Source organism: Triticum urartu, chromosome 2 (genome assembly GCF_003073215.2).
Source record: "Triticum urartu cultivar G1812 chromosome 2, Tu2.1, whole genome shotgun sequence".
NCBI lineage: Eukaryota > Viridiplantae > Streptophyta > Magnoliopsida > Poales > Poaceae > Triticum > Triticum urartu.
In genome coordinates, this window is record NC_053023.1 from 41,030,746 (window position 1) to 41,048,431 (window position 17,686).

The 17,686-nt window shown below is 47.6% G+C and overlaps 1 long non-coding RNA gene across 1 annotated transcript in view; it reads right to left on the reverse strand.

The window, feature by feature from the left end:
* Positions 1–9,181: 9,181 nt before the first annotated feature.
* LOC125540928 overlaps positions 9,182–17,686 on the reverse strand; it is a 34,368-nt gene continuing 25,863 nt past the window's right edge. Inside the window, exons 2-3 of the long non-coding RNA XR_007297409.1 lie at positions 9,421–9,507; positions 9,182–9,196 (exon numbers count right to left, since the gene is read on the reverse strand). This is a non-coding gene — a long non-coding RNA (uncharacterized LOC125540928). The remainder of the gene's footprint in view (positions 9,197–9,420; positions 9,508–17,686) is intronic.

The window sequence follows — 17,686 nt, forward strand, 5'->3', positions numbered from 1 at the left end:
CGCGGTTGCCATTGGCACGTCTTGTCAAAGCAGAGATCGTGTCCCCTTATCACGGGATTCTCATCAATGTGGGCATGGGTAACCCAACCGTGTCATTTATACAACCTTTGGGAATAGGCGAATCTTAAGGCGAGTGAGCAGACATTTAATATTCGTTGCCTTTATAAGGGGATAAGGATTCCCTCTTCCTCTCTCATGCCCTCTCTCTGTCTCCGCCTTTCCAATATCGAGCTCCAGCGCCCAAGTTCTCATCCCCTTTCCACTCAAGCAACCATGTCCGGATCTGGAGGTCAAGGCAAGTGGATGGTCTCCTCCGTCAAGGAGGAGAACATTACGGAGATTCAGGCGGTAGGATACTTGGCGAAGGAGATCACTCACCGCCTGCCGACCGAGGCACAAGTCGTCCCCACGCCGAAGCCCACTGAGAGGGTAGTGTTCATCCCCCATTTCTTACGCGGGCTAGGGTTTCCACTCCACCCTTTCGTCCGCGGGCTGATTATTATTACGGGATAGATTTCCATGATTTGTCCCCGAATTCCTTCCTCAATATCTCGGCATTTATCATCGTGTGTGAGGCCTTCCTCCGCATCCAACCCCACTTCGGGTTGTGGCTCAAAGTCTTTAACATGAAGCCGAAGGTGGTGGATGGCCAGCACGCGGAGTGCGGAGGAGCCATGGTGAGCAAGCTTTCCAACGTCTCCTGGCCCAAAGGAACTTTTGTGGACACGGTAAAGGAGTGGCACAAGCAGTGGTTCTACATCACAGAACCTCGCGGCACCACTTGGGCCGCAGCTGCCGAATTCCGCTCCGGCGCTCCCATGCGACTCACCTCCTGGGTCGAGAAGAGTCCGGACTGGGGTTCCCCTTACGAGGTGATAGCGCTGCAGACACGTGTTCAAAGCATGGTAACCAAGAACGTCAAGCTCGTTGATGTGATCCAGGTGATGCTAGTTCGCCGGATCCTTCCGTGCCAGCGCCGAAGCCATCCTCTGTGGGAGTTCAACCTGAAGAAGCACCAGACCCTGGTGAGGCTCTTCAAGACTACTCACGAAGGTGCATGGAAGTTGCTCTCTAAGGGCAATGAGAAACTGCCGGCTGCAGATTCAGATCGCGGGCACAACGCTAACCACCTCGCTAGCGAGGTATGTCTCTTTTGATGCCTTATCCACTTGTTTGTTTCAAGGATGATGCATGAGCTTTTATTGTTTCTTTTTCAGGACTGGATGGAGAGGGCGAAGCGGATCCAGTGTCCGGCTCCGCTGCCCGAAGAACCGGTCATCCCACGTCTAGCGAAGATGCTGGTGCCGGTGCCTTATAAGGCGCCGGAGAAGAAGGCCAAGAAGAAGGCCAAGGGGGCCAAGAGTGGCCCCCGTCGCAAGGGTACTTCGGACGTGACGTCCGAAGACGACGAAGATCATTCCTCTGTCCCCGAGGACAATGGCGAGGAAGAGGTGGAGGAGGAGGAGGAAAACAATCCTCCCCCTGAGGAGAGGAAGAAGAAGAGGGCGGCTTCGGCGCATCCGGAGGCGGAAACGCCTAAGAAGGGGAAGGGCGCCCCAGCGATCAACACTGCATGGGACGTTGCCAGCAGTCCGGAACGACGCCCCCGCACTAAGCCCCAGGCCACATCGTAAGTGACATGGCTCGCTCATGCGTGCATCCGGCCCTTTCTCTTCATTATCTTGACATAGTTAATTGTATTATTGCAGTCCGGCCCACGACCTTATCCAGCGATCCTCATCTGGAGGTTCGTTGGCTCCATCGGAGATGGCGAGCATGTCGCCACCGCCTACTTATTCCCCCAGGGCCAGGGACGACACTGAAGTGTTATCTCGGAGGACCGCTCCAATCCGGGGAGGAGCCCAGGACACTGTTCGGGAGGTGCCACAAGGCGAGACCTCCACTGCCGGATACATGGAGGAGCCGATCCCCATGGAGACTGGTGAAGAGGGCCGCATCCAGTTCGTCCCTCAGCCAAATACGATTCTGGAGGCCCATATGGCTCCGGAGTCGGCCAATCAGCCCCCTTTGAAGGAGGGGGGTGCGTCGCTTCCACCGGTGGCCCTTGTCCATCCAGGGGCGCCGGATAACCTGGTGGAGGCGCTTCGGGGCGCCTCCGTCGTGGATGAGCACCGTGTCCTTATGGGTGCGGTGATTGAGAAGATTCAGTCCGCCAAGAGTGGACTGAATGAAGCCTGCAGCAGCCTGTTGACAGGTGATACGTCTCCAACGTATCGATAATTTTTTATTGCTCCATGCTATATTATCTACTGTTTTGGACATTATTGGGCTTTATTATCCACTTCTATATTATTTTTGGGACTAACCTATTAACCGGAGGCCCAACCCAGAATTGCTGTTTTTTGCATGTTTTAGGGTTTCGAAGAAAAAGAATATCAAACGGAGTCCAAATGGAATGAAACCTTCGGGAACGTGATTTTCTCACCGAATACAACTCAGGAGACTTGGACCCTACGTCAAGCCAACTAACAGGAGGCCACGAGGTAGGGGCGCGCCTGCCCCCCCCCCAGGTGCGCCCTCCACCCTTGTGGGCCCCCTGTTGCTCCACCAACGTACTTCTTCCTCCTATATATATAATCATGTAACACCCTCGATGCGACTATAGCTCCCACATGTCGAGGCACGACTTAGAGACATAATCGCATTGAAGGCATATGTCGCAAGTTAGGCAATCTTCACAACATCCCATGTAATATGATAATAAAAGGGGAGATAACATAGTTGGCTTACACTCGCCACGTCAATCAAGTACATAAATAACATTACATCATCCAAACACTCATGGCCCGACTATGGTGCCAAAATAAAAGAGAACCCAACATGCGACAACGGTCCCGTTCACCCCAACTGGGCACCACTACTGATCATCAGGAAAAGAAACATAGTAACGTTGAGAGTCTTCGTCGAACTCCCACTTGAGCTCAAGCGCGTCACCTGGAGCGGAATCATCAGGCCCTGCATCTGGTGTAATAGTAATCTGTGAGCCACAGGGACTCAGCAATCTTGCACCCTCGCGATCAAGACTATTTAAGCTTATAGGTAAGGCAAGGTAAATTATATGTGGAGCTGCAGCAAGCGACTAGCAAGTATGGTGACTATCCTAATCGCAAAAGAGAGCGAGAAGAGGAGGCAAAGCGCGAGCGAGAAACTAGAGAGCATCCTGCGCAAACATTACTCCAACACCGTGTCTGCTTCCCGGACTGCGCCGAGAAGAGGCCATCACGGTAACACACTCAGTTGATTCATTTTAATTAAGTTAAGGTTCAAGTTATCTACAACCGGACATTAACAAATTCCCATCTGCCCATAACCGCGGGCACGGCTTTCGAAAGTACAAATCCCTGCAGGGGTGTCCCAACTTAGCCCATGACAAGCTCTCACGGTCAACGAAGGAATAGACCTCCTCCCATGACGTTCCGATCAGACTCGGTATCTCGGTTCTTCAAGACACTTCGACAGCTTAAAACAAGACCAGCAACACCGCCTGAATGTGCCGACAAATCCCGATAGGAGCTGCACATATCTCTTTCTCAGGGCACACTCAGATTGTCTAAACTTCCGGTAGGCCAGCCCAGAGCTGCCCCTGGTAGCCACCGGCGGCTGACAGTTTGGACCAACACTCAGAGGAGCACTGGCCCGGGGGGGGGGGGTTAAAATAAAGATGACCCTTGAGTCTGCAGAACCCAAGGGAAAGAAAAGGCTAGGTGGCAAATGGTAAAACCAAGGTTGGGCATTGCTGGAAAAGCTTTAATCAAGGCGAACTATCAAGGGGTTCCCATTATAACCCAACCGCGTAAGGAACGCAAAATCCGGGAACATAACACCGATATGACGGAAACTAGGGCGGCAAGAGTGGAACAAAACACTAGGCGAGAGGCCGAGCCTTCCACCCTTTACCAAGTATATAGATGCAAAGTTACGGAGCTATGAACAGTGGCACTTGAAACTGAAATTCCAAGGACTTAGTCGAAAAATCAACCTCCGAGATCTAGGGTTACTGTTCACCCGCGCGATCACTGTTCACCGGCGGCGGATCTGCAGCTCGCCAGCGTCGAGGGCCACGGCGGCCGGACCTGGAGGTGGCGGAGAGGGGCGCGGGCCCGGGCGGCTGGACCTAGAGGTGGTGTACGTATACAAGAAGATAATAGGTGCACCGTGCACGTACTCACGCTTCATGCCCAGCCACATCCGCGCAGGTACACGGTGGAGCTCATTTCTTTACGAAATGGTAGCCCACGTGCTAATTTGAACGCTTGTAGCGGTTGTGTACCTAGGGAGGTCGTGTACCACGCGTGCACGAAACAAAGTTCGACTTGACGCGTTGCCGCGTTATTTTTAAATAAAGTTATAGCGCTCAATGGCACGTACACAGAATATAAAATGATTTTTATGGAGGAAAAGGTAGTCCGCTCTTCAGAGTATCTCACACAAGGCTCCGGTGGCCTCTCTCTCTCTCACCGTTGGTCACTGATCCGGCCGCATCCCGTCCGTCGGGGGAAAGGGAGTGCGGTGGCCTCTCTCTCTCACCGTTGTTCGTTGATCCGGCCGCATCCTGTCCGCCGGGGGAAGGGAGTGTGGTGGCCTCTCTCTCTCACTGTTGGTCACTGATCCGGCCGCATCCCGTCTGCCGGGGGAAAGGGAGGAAGTGCATCGTTTCTCCGTTCGACGGCGCCGAGGCAGCACGTCCCGATCTGCGGTACACGTCGTTCTCTCTGACCAAGCTCCGGCGCGGCAGGGCCTATGCCACCTGCTCGCAGATTCCGCCCGCTGCCGCTCACCTAGTTACATCCCGACGACGTCCAAGTATCCCCTCCGGCCTTGCTCCACTGCCCGTTTTCCCACATTGCTGCATGTGGATCTTCCATAGTTCTTTGCCCAAAACGTAGCTCGTCTAGCGTACTTTCCATATTGCATTCTCGTCCTCACACCGTTTTGGACAAACACAATCGTGTTGTTATCTTCCCTTAGGACAAGGAATATGCTTCTTTTTTGTCATCGCATGTGTCATCAACTGTTATTGGCCAGTAATTGTTTCCTTTCTACCTCTTTTTTGCAAACAGGGCTATCCATTTCACGTCGTTGCTATTGCGACCTTTTGGTGAACTCCACAAATCACTTTTTTCTTAAGAGTGTTTTGTGCAGTTGTACTAAAATGTCACACGGGCAACGTCTCTACATTTCAGTGCGACTGCACAAAGGGAGATTGGTTTTGCTCTATCCTACTCATCCAACTCCGAGCCTAATCATCTCCAACTAGTTAGTCTTAAGAGAGACTGCAAAGGTGACCGGCTTCTATTTGTGTGTTTATTGTTTCATCACCAGTCCTCTTTTATCGTAATCACACTTGATATCTTTGGAACAGGGACCTCGGCTCTATTTTAGTGGAACTGCACAAAATGATCGGAATGTTGCATGCTCCAGATAGCTACTTTTTTCCCAACATGCCATGTTGATTTAGACAGAGCTGGGGGGACGTTGCTGCCAATGAAAGCATGTATCTATTTTAATTTAACACCTTCTCACAAACTTGTCTTCAGTTGTGATGTAATTATTAGCTCTGATCTGCTAATAATTGACATGCATTAGCAAGGAAGTTAGTTTTTTATTGTTTCCGAAAGAGCATCGATGGCAAGACACGCGAAACAAAAGCTGAAAGCTCACACCATTGTACAATTTCATGTCGCTGGAAAATTATTTGTATAGTATGTCAATTATCTAAAAAAATGATGGAAGCTTGATAGCATTGCCAGGAGCCTCTTCATCATCCGGGTCCATGTGCCATGCACAAAATTATACTCCTTCGTTCCTAAATATTTGTCTTTTTACAAATTTCAAACGGGCATATTTTAGAGTGTAGATTCACTCATTTTACTTCGTATGTGTGCTCCCTCCATTCCTAAATATTCTATTCGTCTTAACAGAGATTTCAACAAATGACTACATACGAAGCAAAATGAGTGAATCTACACTCTAACATATGTCTATATACATCCGTATGTGCCAGTCCATTTGAAATCTCTAAAAATACAAATATTTGAGTAGTCACTCGTTGAAATCTCTAGAAAGACAAATACTCCGGAGTATATTTAAGAACTGAGGGGGTAGTGCACAACCGCATGGGAGACTCAGCCCGGTCGTTGCGCCGCATTAATAGTGAGTAATGAGCAGTCAAATCATAAGCCCCACCTTTCCAACTGTAAGTTGCTCTAAAGAAGCAACCATCAATACGCTCTTCTTTGAATCCGCTCATACTACTCCATCTGTCACTGTTTATATAACGCGCTTCAGAAAAAAGAAAAAAAAATATATGGGACCAAGGCGACTAGCGATCGACCTGAAAATAGAATTGGTAGTTATAGCACGGCGTCTATTACTAGAGGGAATAATGCGTACACACATGCATGCATTGCTTCCACCCCGAGTACACACATGCATGCACTCCGTAGTAGTACACTACATGGAGAGAAAATTGTGGACTTGATTGCGGTTACCACGCACTAATTAATTAAGCATTATACCAAACACGTCTAAAGTCTCTCTGGTGGTGGAAATGCATTGAGAGAAACGCATCATAATGAAGCGCGCCCTGTAAACTGTGACGGGGGGCACTACAAGAAATATGTCAACTTGTGACCACCACTATTGGTCACTGAATGGTCACAAATTTTCATTTGTGACCTTTTTGTGACCAAAAACAGAAGGTCAAAAGCTGGCCGTCATAAACTGACTATAGCGACCTTTCTTATGGAATGGTCGTAGACGTTTATGACCAAAATACGTCTACTATGGCGTTTTGGTCACTAGCAACCTCCCCAGGCCACGTAGGCATCCAGCGTGGCAATCTGACGTGGCACAAGATTCAGCCCGGTCCAATTCGGTGTTTATATGGGCTGAGCCCATTAATTCAGCCCATTTATATTTTTTTCTGTGAATTTTTTGTCAGCTTCATGGACCAAGCCCAACATTGCAGCCTTTTTATTTTTTGCCCATGGCCTTCATTGCAACCTTTTTATTTTTTTGGCCCATGGCCTTTTTGTCTCAACAGTTTCATTTTTTCTTTTTTTGTCAGGGTCACATTCTTCATTTTCCAATTTAACGTAAATAAATACACAATATTTAAATTGGCACAGAAAACACACAAAATACTTCAAATATTACCAGCCAGTGTTGCTGCTGTACAGATATTACCAATCAATACAGAGTTGCTGCTGTACAAATAACTCTAACATACAATAGTGGAAGTCACAGTTACATGCTCCACAAGTTCAATAACATGGTACTTTACAAGCTCTACAAGTGTTATGTTCTTCAGCATGGAGCTCCTTCGACAGCGATTACAAACTAGGCACATGCTCTTCTTGCCACTGTGAGGAGGTCGATGCTCGCCATGGTGTGCTTGATGATGCACACGACCATGATCTTCTTGCCACTATTGCATCCGTGCGCGCTCGATGATGGGGGTACCAATGCATACAAGTAGAACAAAATTACAAGCATTAGCCCACAACTTCAAGTACAAGCTAAGTATGTATCAAGTGACAACAAAAACAAGTTTATATGCTAGTACAAAATCACCGTCATTAAAAAATTTATATGAGAATGAAAACAATCATCAGTACTAGATTAAACACAATGCTATCTTCATATTAGCAAACAGAATATCTTGTTTTCATATTCTCAGTAGGCAAGTACAGTCTGCTTCAACCCATGTTCTAAAAAAGATGTTTATCCCTCCCAGGAGTACATTTGATGGTTTATTATGGGACGGAGGTAATATGTATCAAGTAACTACAAAAACAAGTTGAGTAAAACAGTAAAAATGTTGCATGGAACAGACTTCTTTTATATGGGTATGTTTCAATTGCATACAACAAGACAAGTCATTAATTCAATGTGAATATCAATTCAAATTGCTGTAGCATATCTTCCAATGACAGATTATTAGTAGTCTTCCCAGGATTCAAGATGCATTATTTTGTCACCAAACTTTTAGAGTGGGCATCAGCGCAGATTACAAACAGAAACCCATACATCATCGATGGACTACCTAACAAAACCAGCTTCCCACAAACACAAGACAGTGTGCATGCGTGAGCAGGTGCAGGACCGAATGAACCATGGCGGCAGCAGCAGTGATTATGGGTGTTAAAGGGAAGGCGGAGTGGGCAGCAGCAGCAATGATTACCAGGAAGTTGTGGTAGACAAACGCCCTGGGCTCCCACGAGATGACCTCCATCCACTGTGCACCGCGCTTGCCCAGCCCCTTGCTGCACCCACCCATGAGAATATGGTATGCAAGATGCCTGCAACACATTCATACATGACAATCATTAGGAACACAGTAAATCTTGCTGCTTGTGAACTAACTTCCATTACAAGTTTTTGGGACATCCCGCCACAAACAGACAAAAGGCTAGCAGCAGGTACTTAACATACAGATCCTTCGATCCATCATCCATGCTCTTGCATCCTTAACTTGCTACTCGTCTTTCCTCGACTATAGCTAGGTAACCGCAGGATCATGGCCCATGCATTCCTCCTCATAATTATCTTGGTTGTCTACATTCTCCTCACCCTTTAATCCCCTTAGCGGAACCTAGAAGCTAAACAAGACACTACTCCCTCCGCTCCAGAATAAGTGTCGTGGTTTTTGAACTTGAGTACATCTTAAGACTCTCTCAGACCCTGTCAAGCAAACCAAAAGAGTAAGTATTCAGGCCCTAGCATACCGATGAACTACTATATACTAGGGAGGAATCAACAACATGAGATTAAGAAAACAGATTAAGTGATTAACCATATATACATACTGGAAAAGAGAAAACAAATTAACAACATATATTACCTGCCTAAGGAGGTCCACATCCTCCTCATCTCAAACCCATGATTCTATCAGGGGGAGATACGAGGAAATACGCCTGCAGACCTTGACCACTCCTGGGAAGCAAAAAAGAAACAGTACGAAGTGCATTTTCAGGCTCTAGTGTACCGATGAACTATTATAGCAAGACAGAATCAACAAGAGGAGATTGAGAAAACAAACTATTATACATACTGGAAAAGAGAAACAGATTACCTAACGATTCAGAACTATGTTTGTCTCCATGCTGTAGGCACCTTGATCTGCATAAAGAACATCACATCATGAACGACATCAACCCATCAAGCGACATTGCTGCAATTACAGAAAAGAGGAGCCGCAATCACGGATCCAAACACGAAATGGCGGGAGGGAGAAAGAGAGGGGCGCTGTGAGGAGTGGAGGGACACCAATGCCTAGTGTAAGCAGTTTGCACAGAAACAGACACCAATGCCTAGTGTAAGCAGTTTGCATAGCAGACGCCAATGAGCAATCCAAAAAGAAATAAGTAAGAGGTTAGGAGTGTTCAACTTGCATACCTCCCTTTTGAAGTGGCGCATGAGACAGCAACTTGATGGTGGTTTTGCTTCGTCTCCAGTGGCTTGGCATTCAAATTCTCTTTAAACCTGAACCAGAACACATGTGTTAAATAGAATATAGTGAAGGGAACAGAGTTATCAACACATTGTGTTTTCTAATTTCTGTAAATTTTAGAATCAGAGAATGTTTTTGGAATGAATAGACTGCTCTTTTTGCAGTACTATTCTTAGCCAATCACTAATGCACCCTGCAGTGTAGAATGTTTACTTTTTAAGAACAAAATCAGGCTAACCACATGGGAACAGAAGAATTAATGATACCCATTTTTCAGGGAAAAACAGTTTGGAATATAAACAACAACGGACAAGTTAACACCTATGGGACTGGCGGACCGAGTCCCTTTTAGTTCGGCGGGGGAGAGGGTCGCACGAAGAGCGGATCGAGGCGAAGCACACGAGCAGTTTACCCAGGTTCGGGCCGCACGGATGCGTAAAACCCTACTCCTGCTTTGTGGTTTGTATTGAGTTCTCGCTCGGGAGCGCGGAGTGCTACAGTACCCCCCAGCAGCTAACGAGACCGAGCGTGAATGTTCTCCTCTTCCTCTACGTTGCGCACGGGCCTCCTTTTATATGCTCAAAGGGTCACCGACAGGTGGCAACGGAGACAAAGGGTAAAAATGGAAAGGTGCTGCGGTAGGTACAGCTACCTGCTACAGTGTATCATACCTAACCCTGACGGCAGGGGACAAGGGCATTAAATGCCCGTCTGCGTCGCCTAAATAGTGCAAAAGGAACCGTCAGGGACGCCACCGCTCGCCACGATGGCAATCTTGTCAGCGCCGCTTGCCACCACGCGCCGCTGGCTGCACAGCCTCCCGCCACGTACGCCTAGAAGGGTCCAAGAGCGACACGTGGGTGGATGTGCTGGAGTGCGGGCACAGAGTGGTGGCTTGCCGCGGCAAGCGCCTTGCCGCGGTCGTTGTCTTGTCGCGTCCGGGAGCTTGTCGCTCACCGGGCCTTGCCGGGACGCGTGGCGCGTTGCGGCAAGTTCCTTGAGGTGCCTTGGTTGGCCTTCCCGGCAAGCTCCTCTTGCCGGGGTCTTGAGGTGCCTTGGTTTGGATACTTTGTCCTTGAATGGCTCCAAAGGAACCACGGAGGACCTTGGCGGTCACCCGGCAAGCCTTGCCGCGGGATGCTGCGACTGCCTGTGCACAAGTTCGGGATACTAGGGTACCCCTACTCTAGTACACCGACACCCTGCTCATGTCGGCGCCGCCCGAGCCTCTCCGGCTCGCCACCTGCCCCCTGGAACAGCGCGAGCTCATCCACAAGCGTGTCCACTAGCGCTCGTCGCCGCCACGACGCCCTATCTACAGAATGGCGGTCGCCGGCGACCTTATCCGCGGCCACCGTCGGAACCGACCCCGATCGCCTATTTAAGGAGCCCCGAGCTCGTCTCCGCACGCAGGCAGTCCCAAGCCATCTCCCTAGGACCCCCATTGGCAGCCAATCGACCCGGGGAGGTCTCCTTCCCATCTCCGGCAACCACGGCCGCCGCCACTGCCTCGTTCATTCCGGCACCACCAGGGCCTCCCCCTTTCCGTTCTCTTCACCAAGAACTCCCTCTTCCTCCCGTGAACCATTCCCCCTGCTCGATTTTGATCGGGACTCACCGCGGGAGAAAAATCACTTTGCCCGACGGCCACCGTCCACCGCGAAGCTCGCCGCCGGCTGCTCCGTCCACCCCCGAGACCGTAACGACTACCGGAGTGACCGTCTCCATCCCCTGAGCCCGCGGGTGACCTCCGTTTCCCGAACGATGCCGCCGTCCACCCCCGAAATCTTGACCGTTTCGACGAGGCGAACAACTTTCATGTTGAACTTTTTTCATCAGAGGTCATCTCGAGGGTCAAATCGCTCGTGCAAGACAGCTAATTATTCAAGCAGCACATCAGACATACCCACATATGTGTCTGGTTCCGGACGTCATATTTTTGCTCACTGGAGGGTCGCGCTGTGCGGGCTCTAACTTTTGCATATGACCTCGGATTGAGACGATCTTTATATCAAAATCAATCGTTTCGACGAGACAAAGACAATTCCTGTAGATCAGTTTTCAATATGGGGCAGTCTGGGGGTGTAATCAGCCAAATAGTTTTCTGAATACAAAATCTAAGTACTTCGAACACAACTTCGGCCTTAGAGATGAGACCGGATGACTATGGCCCAAATATCAAAGTTTTTCCTTATGACGATACGGAACTTTATCACTTTGAGCACTTCTCCATTTGAGGCAATCTTAATTAAGTTCTGCGCCGTGCCAAAATCTGGTGTCAACAGGTATGTCTTGACTTGATGCAACCTCCCCGGCAATGGCGCCAGAAATGGCTTGTTGGCGGGAGATCAAATCTTGACTTGACTGGTGCAACCTCCCCGGCAACGACGCCAGAAATCCTTTTTGCTACCTCTTGAGCTTGCGTTGGTTTTCCTTTGAAGAGGAAAGGGTGATGCAGCATAGTAGCGTAAGTATTTCCCTCAGGTTTGAGAACTAAGGTATCAATCCAGTAGGAGATAGCATACATGTCACCTAGTAACTGCACAAACAAACAAGAACCTCGCAACCAACTCGATAAAGGGGTTGTCAATCCCTTCACGGTCACTTACGATTGTGAGATCTGATAGAGATAATAAGATAAATATTTTTGGTATTTTTTGTATATATTGGGAAATAAAGATTGCAAAATAGAAATAGCAAATTGATAGGAAAATAATATGATGGAAGATAGACCCCGGGGGCCATAGGTTTCACTAGTGGCTTCTCTCAAGATAGCAAATTCTACGGTCGGTGAACAAATTACTGTCGAGCAATTGATAGAAAAGTGCATAGTTATGAGAATATCTAGGCATGATCATGTATATAGGCATCACATCTGCGACAAGTAGACCGAAACGATTCTGCATCTACTACTATTACTCCACACACCGACCGCTATCCAGCATGCATCTAGAGTATTAAGTTCATAAGAACAGAGTAACGCATTAGGAAAATGACATGATGTAGAGGGATAAACTCAAGCAATATGATATAAACCCCATCTTTTTATCCTCGATGGCAACAATACAATACGTTCCTTGCTGCCCCTGCTGTCACTGGGAAAGGACACCGCAAGATTGAACCCAAAGCTAAGCACTTCCCCCATTGCAAGAACGATCAATCTAGTAGGCCAAACCAAACTGATAATTCGAAGAGACTTGCAAAGATATTTAAATCATGCATAAAAGATTTTAGAGAAGAATCAAATATTGTTCATAGATAATCCTGATCATAAACCCACAATTCACCGGATCTCGACAAACACACCGCAAAAATAATTACATCGAATAGATCTCCAAGAGAATCGAGGAGAACTTTGTATTGAGATCCAAAGAGAGAGAAGAAGCCATCTAGCTAATGACTATGGACCCGAAGGTCTGTGGTAAACTACTCACACACCATCGGAGAGGCTATGGTGTTGATGTAGAAGCCCTCCATGATCGATTCCCCCTCCGGTGGTGCGCCGAAAAAGGCCCCAAGATGAGATCTCATGGGTACAGAAGGTTGCAGTGGTGGAAATAGGGTTTCGTGGTGCTCTTGGATGTTTTCGGGATATGTGGGTATATATAGGAGGAAGAAGTATGTAACACCCCGGATGTAACTTGCCATATTTGTAACTCCGACTCTTGCCATTTTTGGCTTTAAGTTATGAGATTTCCTTCGTGATTGCGTTTTTGTCTTCGCTTTGCATTTTGTTCATCTCATGCATTTCATATCATGTCATCATGTGCATCGCTTTTGCATTCGTGTTCGTCTCAAGCATCCGAGCATTTTCCCCATTGTCCGTTTCGCAATCTGACACTGCCACATGCACCGGCGCACCCCTCTTGTCTCTTTTCGTGAGCGGGTGTTAAATGTTCTCGGAATGGACCGAGATTTTTCAAGTGTCCTTGGTACACCACCGGTAGACCGCCTGTCAAATTTCGTTCAATTTGGAGTCCGTTTCATACCCCAACGGTTAACCGGGTAACTGCAAAAGCCTCTTTGGTGTTGCAGCCCAAGATCCCTCCAAAACAGCCCAATAACCCATCTAAACCACTTCCATGTCCTCCTTGTCGGATCACGATCATGTGGGCAAAAACTACCACCTCATTTGGACACTCCAAACTCCATCTAACTATACATATGCATCTCCCCGTCCAAAATCCGGGTCCAAAACCCTAGTCTAGCCTCCCCCGCCGCCACCGGACGCGTCCGTGACGGCCGGACACGTCCGCCGCTGCCGCCCGGCGAATCCCGCGTAGCAACTTGTCCCCGTGCCGCTCCCACCGCCGCCGACCCCGAAGCGGGCCCGCGAGGCCCATCGCCTCCGCGCCGCCGCCCGCGCCCTCCCGCTCCTCGCTCCACCTCCCGCCGACCCCACGCCGCACTCGGCTTCCGCGCCTACCTCGCCGCCCGGCGTCCCCTACCACCGCTCGCAGCTCCGGCGAGCTCCCTAGCGCCGAATCCGCATCCTCCAACTCCGGTTAACTCCAACTCCGGCGAACTCCAACTCCGGCGAGATCCAGTCGTGCATCGGGAAGCGTGAAAACCCTAGGTTGACCCCGATTTCGTCCAAGTCCTTTTTTCTGTGATATTATATGCCCCTATTCATCGCATCGTATCTCCATGCTCGGTGCTCCAAATGATGCATATGATATGTCGATTTGTTCATCTCGTTGAGCTCTTCATGCCAGTAGCATTTCCATGCATGTTCATGTTCATTAGGATGCCATTTCCATTGATGCAAGAGTGCTATAAAATGTTAACTGCTGGTACTTATCAGTTTATGAGGTTTGGCATTTTTGTTGCATTTGATGTGTCATCATATGAGCTTGAGGTCTACATGTGTTTTGAACTACAACAAGCCATCTTTACAAAGGTGCTTGTCTTGTATTTTGGTGATCTATGTGTTGTTATGCTTGTTTTGTCATGCAATGCTTTGTGGTGAGTGATTTGAGCTCGCAAAGTTGCTATCATAATTCTGTTTATGCCATGCTCTATTTTTCTGCTAAGTCTGAAACTGTTAATAAAACTTGCTATGTTTACATGGGTGCCATCATACCTTCCATGCCTTTTTGGCTCATGTTCATTAAGGGACTTTTCTACTATGCTTTTAGTAGAATCATGCCATGCCTTTGTTTGCTATGATATGTTCCTGTAGCATGATGTTTGCTTGCTCTAAACATTGCTTCTTGATGTTGTTTTTGACATGTTAGTATTTTCACTAAGTCTGTGAAGCTGATATCTTTTGCACTTTTGCCATGCTTGTTTGAACCTGTTTTAGTGTGATTTAGCCGTAGCTCAGTGTTCATATTTTGTCAAGCATCTCTTGTACATCACTTCCGTATGCTTTGTTGTTATGTTGGAGTGCAGTAGCTTAGTTTCTTGTTGCATTCTAGATGGCATCGTGCTGTTAATAGCAGAATTGTGTCATCCTTGTTTTGCTTGCCATTTGCAAACCGTACATCCGTTTCTGGTGATCTTTATATTGATTTCAATCGAAATCATCTCATCTTTCCAGTGGCATACTTGGTTGGCCAAGTTTATGCCTTGATCATTCTTTCCCTTCAGGAGCTTGCATATGCATTGCATATCACATCTCGCATATCATGCCATGTATTGCATCATGTTGCTTGTGCATTGCATCGTGATTGATTGTTGTTCCATTTCTTGTGTTCTTGTTTTGCGTAGATCCGGGAGACGAGTACGTGAACGAGGAACCTGTTGAGTATGCTTACGAGGATCAAGCTTTTGTCAACTTTGAGAACTTTGTAGGCAAGATGACCATACCCTCGAAATCACTTCTATCTTTGCTTGCTAGTTGTTCGCTCTATTGCTATGTAGCTCTACCTACCACTTGCTTATCATGCCTCCCATATTGCCATGTCAAGCCTCTAACCCCCCCTTTCCTAGCAAACAGTTGTTTGGCTATGTTACCGCTTTTGCTCAGCCCCTCTTATAGCGTTGCTAGTTGCAGGTGAAGATGAAGTTTGTTCCATGTTGGAACATGGATATTGTTGGGTTATCATTATTATCTATTATTTACTTTAATGCATCTATATACTTGGTAAAGGTTGGAAGGCTCGGCCTTATGCTTGGTGTTTTGTTCCACTCTTGCCGCCCTAGTTTCCGTCATACCGGTGTTATGTTCCTTGATTTTGCATTCCTTATGCGGTTGGGTGTTATGGAAACCCCTTGACAGTTCGCCTTGAAAAAAACTCCTCCAACAAGGCCCAACCTTGGTTTTACCATTTTCCTACCTACCACCATATACCTTTCCCTTGGGTTCTGCAGACTCAAGGGTCATCTTTATTTTAAACCCCCCAGGCCAATGCTCCTCTGAGTGTTGGTCTGAACCGAGTAGGCTGCGGGGCCACCTCGAGGAAACTTGAGGGTTGGTTTTACTCGTAGGATGTCTCATCCGGTGTTACCCTGAGACTGAGATACGTGCGACTCCTATCGGGATTTGTCGGCACATCAAGCAACTTTGCTGGTCTTGTTTTAGCATTGTCGAAATGTCTTGTAACCGGGATTCCGAGACTGATTGGGTCTTCTCGGGAGAAGGAATATCCTTCGCTGACCGTGAGAGCTTGTGATGGGATAAGTTGGGACACCCCTGCAGGGTATAAACTTTCAAGAGCCGTGGCCACGGTTATGTGGCAGATGGGAATTTGTTAATATCCGGTTGTAGAGTACCTGACACTTAACTTAATTAAAATGAATCAACCGCGTGTGTAGCCGTGATGGTCTCTTTTCGGTGGATTCTGGAAAGAGAACACGGTCTTGTGTTATCCTTGAACGTAAGTAGTTTCAGGATCACTTCTTGATCACTTCTAGCTTCTCGACCGTGCGTTGCTTCTCTCCTCGCTCTCTTTTGCGTATGTTAGCCCCCATATATGCTAGTGCTTGCTGCAGCTCCACCTCATTACTTTCTCCTACCCATAAGCTTAATTAGTCTTGATTGCGAGGGTGTGAGATTGCTGAGTCCTCGTGACTCACGGATACTTCCAAACAGTTGCAGGTGCCGATTATGCTAGTGCAGGGGACGCCACCGAACTCAAGTAGGAGTTCGATGAGGATTCGGGCCGCTACTATGTTTCTTTTCCGGATGATTAGTAGTGGAGCCCAGTTGGGACGATCGGGGATCTAGCATTTGGGGTTGTCTTCTTTTATTTTGGTTCAGTACTTGGACCTTTGATTGTACCTTGGATGATGTATGAATTATTTATGTATTGTGTGAAGTGGCGATTGTAAGCCAACCCTTTATCCCTTTCTTATTCCGTACATGGGATGTGTAAAGATTACCCCTCTTGTGACAAGCCTACCATGCGGCTATGCCTCTAAGTTGTGCCTCGACATGTGGGAGATATAGCCGCATTGTGGGTGTTACAAGTTGGTAATCAGAGCCATCCCCGACTTAGGAGCCCCCTGCTTGATCGAATCGCTGACGTTGTTGAGTCTAGAACAAAATGTTTTGGGTCTTAGGATTATATATATATATATATATATGAGAGTAGGATTCTTTTTACTTCTCAGTCTCTTCGTCACTCTAGTGAGGCCTCCTGACGTAGAAGTTTTGACTCTTCTCTCCTCAAATTTCATGAATTTTTTTAGGGTCACGCGGGTATCTTGGAATCATTCCGATAGTCTTGTGACGAGAACATTGTTCTTGGTGCCTCCTGCATTTAGGGCAGTGTCCCGGGGAGTTGAGCTCCGAGATGTTGTCATCACAATTTTATCTTTGCAGTTCTGGAATACCTGAGTTCGCTGACATCGAAAATCTCTTTTATGGAGTTGTTGGTGAGATAACCTCGATGCCACCCAGTACTGGGGCGGGAGTTCGGGAGTATTGCCATAACTCGTATAACGGATGCTCTTCGAAGGTTGAGGCACATGATTTACGAAGGTTTCTTGTTTATGTGTTGAAGGATGGATACAACTCGATGTAGGAATTGCTAGTTTTGGGTGAGATATTATGCTTCCCATGTATCCCCAACACCTGATTGCATAACCAGAAAGTTTCGGGAGTTTTATAGGTGGGAATTCAAGTAGCTCTAATATATTCTTCCCGCAGATATTTTGTTTGTGATTGGGTAATCCTTACCACTTATTTGTTCATATCTGTACCTTGTTGCTTTATTCATCTACCTTTATCTAAGTGGCTTCTCAACCTTATGGACGTGTGATGAT